We start from the raw sequence: 6,000 nt of genomic DNA on the forward strand, positions 1-6,000 counted from the left end.
ATTATTTGCTTCTTTTTCTTCAAAGATAAATAACCAGGGCTATACCAGGTTAAGGGGGGAAAAAAAAAAAATAATAATAGTGAATATAAGGAAATAGGTAATGTAATAGGAGAAATCTAGCACGATGAAATTATGAACGGCTTGGTTTAAATATAAGATGTAGATGTGTATGTGTCTAGAAATGAAAGACTATACTATATTATGAAAATAAAGAATTTATAAAGAGGGTTGAGAATGCCCAAAGAGATTGCCTATGGCACATAACCCTGAAAGCGCCCGATCTCCTCTGATCTCAGAAGCTAAACAGGGTTGGGCCTTGCTAATACCTGGATTGGAGACCACCTGGGAATACTAGGTGCTGTAGGCTTCTTTTTATGTTGTTGGCCTTGACCTGTTTTTTTTTCACTTGTTTCCCAAGGTGACCATCTTGGCGTTTGTCAAGAGGGTTGAGAGTGCCCGATGAGATCACCTACGGCCCCATCACCCTGAAAGCGCCCAATCTCGTCTGATCTCGGAGGCTAAACAGTGTCGGGCCTGGTTAGTACCTGGATGGGAGACCGCCTGGGAATACCAGGTGCCATAGGCTTCTTTTTTTATTTTTTATTTAGTAGTATGCGACATACAATGCAAAGGCAACTTCACAGAATGTGTGATACAAATAGTTACAAACAAACAATCATATTGCATGGATATCAGAGCCAATGGTAAGAAGTCCGAGGAGAATAGCACATGTAAAGCTTTGCGGTCATATCAAGATGAGATTAAAGCTCCATCTCGTTGGGATCCTCTACCACTTAAAATATTATTGATACTAGTCCTGCTAACCCTCGAAGAGTTTAGATATCCATAGATAGGGGAAGAGTATTGTGTAGTAGTCAAATGGGGTCGGAACATACCATTTTCTTTTCCCTTTTTTGAGGTAAGAAGGGAAATAGTAGAACTGAAAGGAGGGAGAAGGGGAAAGAGAAGATTGGGGAAGGAAATGGCAGAAAAGGAAAAGAAGGGGTAAGAGGGTGTCGTGGGTAGAGTGGATAGGGTGGGGTCCCCTCCCTGGGAGCAAGAGACGCCCTCGGTTTACCAGCTCATCAGCTGTCCAACGTTTGGAACAGCGATCTCCAACGATCACCATGAGCTTACTATGTCTCGCGGAGGTATTCTTCCGAAAAGCGAAACTGGGTCCAGTAGAACCATCTGTTCCCATGCTCCTCTGTTTTATCCCTCATCGTGGCAGTCAGGTCTTCCATTCGTTCAATATCATTTAACCTTGCGAACCACTGGGTCACCGTTGGAGCAGATTGCTGTTTCCACTGACTTGGGATGCAGGCCCTAGCTGCATTGAGGAGATGTTTAACCACTTCAATACAGGGCACTTTCGCCCCCTTCCTTCCCAGCCCAATTTTCAGCTTTCATCGCTCTAGCGCTTTCAGTGACAATTGTGTGGTCATGCTACACTGTACCCAAATTAAATTTTTATCATTTTGTTCGCACAAATAGAGCTTTATTTTGGTGTTATTTGGTGTTATTTATTCACTACTATTTTTTGCGATATAAGCGCAAAAAAAGCGGAAATTTGGAAAAAAAACAATATTTTCTTTTTTAAAAGAAATCCAATAAAATCAAATTTTGTCATAAATTTAAGCCAAAATGTATTCTGCTACATGCTTTTGGTAAAAAAAATTCCGTTAAGTGTATAATAATTGGTTTGTGTGATCACGGACATATGTACGCAAATGATCATGTACATATGTGTGCAGGTGATCACGTACATATGTGTGCAGATAATCATTGGGACATGTGATTTTAGTGGGACATATGCGGGGGACATGTTTTTATTATTAGGGACATGTGTTTTTATTATTTGGGGACATGTATGTTTTGGGGACATGTGTGTTTTGGGGACATATGTGGGGATTGTGTTTACACTGTGTTGTGTGTTGTGTGTTTACACTAGACTCATGATCAGTGAGTAAAAAGCTGTAAAAAACAGCTCATACTCACTGATCATCAGCCGGCTGCAGCGTTCTGCTCTCCTCTCCTCAGCGATGACTTCCGTGTGAGGAGAGCCGATTGCCTAGCAACCGGCTCTTTGTTTACATCACATGACGGCCGTGATTGGACACGGCCATCATGTGATCAGGAGGGCCAATCACAGAGCCCTCCTGCCGATCTGAGATGTGCCGTGTCCGGGTGACACGAGCACATCGGGATCGCGCCACTGCGCGGGCACGCGCGCGCGCGATCCCGCTCCTTCTGAAGGACGTTCCTGATGCATATATACGGCCGGGTGGGAAGTGGTTAAGTAAGGACTTATGATAACGCTTTCTCAACATAGGAGTTAGATTGAGAAGAACTGCTGCGGGATCATTGGCTAAGGAAATGTCTGTGAACTTGTGGATGAGTCTCAGGACAGGCTGCCAGAATGTTTGTAATTTAGGGCATTCCCAGAAAATGTGGAGAATGGTGCCAGCCTGTTGCTCACAGCGCCAGCAGCGGTCAGATTGACCGGGGAATATTTTGGCCAACACCACCAGTGTACGATACCAGCGTGTGATCAGCTTATATGAGATCTCCTGATATTTACTGCAGAGTGACGACTTATGGGCGAAAAAGAGTATTCTGTCCTTCTGTAGTTTGGAGAACGTAGTTTGTAAGTCCCTTTTCCATTTAGCTAGGAAGGGGCGGATCCGTGGAGGATTGTGCATCTGTCAGGATTTGGAAGGACGTAGAGAGGGAACCACGAATTGGGCCATCATCCAGGCAAAGTTCCTCGAAGGGGTGGAATTGTCTAGAGAAGAACGAATGGTTAGGTAGTGAACCGAGGAAATGGATGAGCTGTCTAGCTCTCCAGCTATCCAATGCAACAGGTACTTGCTCTAGCAGTATGGTGCTCGTGGGAATCCAGCCCGTGGGTCCAAGAAATAGAGCTGCTCTCAGAAGCCCTTTCAGGGCTTGCCTGGTAATGGCCTGGTCAGACAGGCCCGGAGGGAATCTAGGATGTCCAATAATTGGGGTCATAGGAGAAGGGAAGTTAGTCAGGTGGTAAAGGTGAAAAAAACTATCCATCTCGGCGAGCGAGGGGCCAATTATCGGGTGAGTAGTCACACAGGGCTCCAATGGCCAGTGGAACCCACGCCATCTCCTGCTCTAGCTTGACCCATAGCTTCAGTTCCCCATGCCCGCACCAGTCAACCACCCGTGTCATGTGCGTCGCTGTGTAATATAGAGCAGGGTCCGGGAAGCCAATACCTCCCTGCAATTTCGGTCGCAATAGCATTGCCCTACCAATACGCGTATGTTTGCTGTGCCAGAGGAACTTGATAAAGATTGAGCGAACCGCATGAAAGAAAGTCTGGGGTATTTTGATAGGTAAGGCTTGTAGTAGATACAGAGTCGTGGCATCGCGTTCATCTTCAACACATTACAGCGTCCGAACCATGACTGAGCTAGTGGGTCCAATCTTTAAAGGTCCGCTGTAAGCCCATAGGCTTCTTTTTATGTTGTTGGCTTTGACCTGTTTTTTTCGCTTGTTTCTCAAGGCGACCATCTAGGCGTTTGTCAAGAGGGTTGGGCGTGTCTTGAAGAGAACGCATACGGCCACATCACCCTGAAAGCACCCGATCTCGTCTGATTTCATAGGCTAAGCAGCGTCAGGCCTGGTTAGTACCTGGATGGGAGTTTACCTGGGAAGACCAGGTGCCATAGAAGGATCTGGTCTGGTTAGTGTCTTGATTGGGAGATCGCCTGGGAATACTGGATGCCGTAGGCTTCTTTTTATGTTGTTGGCTTTGACCTGTTTTTTTTCGCTTGTTTCCCAAGGTGACCATCTTGGCATTTGTCAAGAGGGTTGAGAGTGCCCAAAGAGATTGCCTATGGGCACATAAGCCTGAAAGCCCCGATCTCCTCTGATCTCAGAGGCTAAACAGGGTCGGCCTTGCTAGTACCTGGATTGGAGACCACCTGGGAATACTAGGTGCTGTAGGCTTCTTTTTATGTTGTTGGCGTTGACTTGTTTTGTTTTTTTGTTTGTTCACCAAGGTGACCATCTTGGTGTTTGTCAAGAGGGTTGAGAGTGCCTGAAGAGCTCGCCTATTGCCACATAACCCTGAAAGCACCAGATCTCGTCTGATCTCAGAGACTAAACAGGGTCGGGCCTTGTTAATACCTGGATGGGAGACCACCTGGGAATACTAGGTGCTGTAGAATTCTTCTTATGTTGTTGGCGTTGACTTGCTTTTTTTGTTTGTTTCCCAAGGTGACCATCTTGGCGTTAGTCAAGAGGGTTGAGAGTGCCTGAAGAAATCTCCTATGGCTACATCACCCTGTAAGAGCCCAATCTCATCTGATCTCAGAGGCTAAGCAGGGTTGGGACCAGATTAGTACCTGAATGGGAGACCGCCTGGGATTTCCAGATGCCGTAGGCTTCTTTTTATGTTGTTGGCGTTGACTTGTTTTGTTTTTTTGTTTGTTCACCAAGGTGACCATCTTGGTGTTTGTCAAGAGGGTTGAGAGTGCCTGAAGAGCTCGCCTATTGCCACATAACCCTGAAAGCACCAGATCTCGTCTGATCTCAGAGACTAAACAGGGTCGGGCCTTGTTAATACCTGGATGGGAGACCACCTGGGAATACTAGGTGCTGTAGAATTCTTCTTATGTTGTTGGCGTTGACTTGCTTTTTTTGTTTGTTTCCCAAGGTGACCATCTTGGCGTTAGTCAAGAGGGTTGAGAGTGCCTGAAGAAATCTCCTATGGCTACATCACCCTGTAAGAGCCCAATCTCATCTGATCTCAGAGGCTAAGCAGGGTTGGGACCAGATTAGTACCTGAATGGGAGACCGCCTGGGATTTCCAGATGCCGTAGGCTTCTTTTTATGTTGTTGCCGTTGACCTATTTTTTTCCGCTTGTTCCCAAGGTGACCATCTTGGCGTTTGTCAAGAGAGTTGAGAGTGCCTGAAGATATTGGCTACGGCTACATCACCCTGAATCTTTTCCATCTCGTCTGATCTTGGAGGCTAAGCAGGGTGAAAGATCAGGAAAGGAGAAGAGGGGACGAGACACGATGGCAGCCACTGTCCAAGGGGCCAGTCAAGGAAAGCTCAGAGCACTAAGGCGATAGCAGGCGACATCCTTCCAGTGAGAATATAAAGGTATTCCAGATGTCCCAGGTTTGTTTAAAAAATTCTTGTTTACCTTGTGATGTGAGGATCAAGTCCTCCATTTTATTTAATGTCCTCTATTTTCCTAAGCCAGTGAGTAATGAAAGGGGGGAAACATTTTTTCCAATAGAGAGGGATGCAGGATTTCGTCGCATTTATCACATGCCGTAAAATTGATTTTTTTGTACTTCTTAAAGGGAATCTGTGAATGGTGCAAGAGAAAGAATGCAGCCTCTTCCTGGATGGAGAAGTCTGTGAATTTTTGTGTTATGCATCAGATCTCTGTCCAGAAGTCCACCAAGCTGGGGCAGGACCAAAAAATGTGGAGCAATGTGCCCTCTTCTTCTCCACACCTCCAGCATATGTTCGAGGAAGAGGGGAAACACTTATGCAGCTTTGATGGTGTCAAATACCACCTGGTGAGAAGTTTAAAATTTGTCTCCTGTATCTTCGTGCACAGCGAGGTTTTGAGAGCCAAAGTGATAATGCATTGTCTCTGTGCTGGGGAAAACGAGCAATTAAGGTCCTTTTCCCAGTTGGACAGACAGGTTAAGTGTGGGTAATCTGTTTGAGAGAGAATGTGGGCCAAAGGGCCTTCGCTCCTGCATAGAGTCTCAAACTCCGTCTGAGGGCGGGCGAACGTTTGAGAATTGGGGATGGAATGGAGAAAATGATGTCGTTGCGCCGCTCTCCAAAAAGGCAGTTGGAAAAGCCCTGTCGGATCTGTTAGGGTTGAGAAAGAAGGCCATTTTCCATCAATGACGAATTTAGACACATTATCTAGGTTGGAATTTCTAAGTGGGTCCCCGGTTCAAAGTTCGGATGGCCACGTATAGGGAATAGGGGG

General features: G+C 46.0%; 4 pseudogenes; all 4 read left to right on the top strand.

Annotated features, from left to right (window-relative positions):
- Nucleotides 1–249: 249 nt before the first annotated feature.
- LOC143950029 (5S ribosomal RNA) lies at nt 250–367 on the top strand (annotated as a pseudogene).
- A 100-nt stretch (nt 368–467) lies between these two features.
- Nucleotides 468–586, top strand: LOC143947268 (5S ribosomal RNA; annotated as a pseudogene).
- A 3,498-nt stretch (nt 587–4,084) lies between these two features.
- LOC143950104 (5S ribosomal RNA) lies at nt 4,085–4,203 on the top strand (annotated as a pseudogene).
- A 320-nt stretch (nt 4,204–4,523) lies between these two features.
- On the top strand, nt 4,524–4,642 carry LOC143950107 (5S ribosomal RNA; annotated as a pseudogene).
- Nucleotides 4,643–6,000: the final 1,358 nt, after the last annotated feature.

The sequence above is a fragment of the Lithobates pipiens genome, unplaced genomic scaffold, assembly GCF_037356315.1.
Source record: "Lithobates pipiens isolate NorthernLeopardFrog02 unplaced genomic scaffold, aLitPip1_a1.2 Scaffold_30, whole genome shotgun sequence".
Lineage (NCBI taxonomy): Eukaryota > Metazoa > Chordata > Amphibia > Anura > Ranidae > Lithobates > Lithobates pipiens.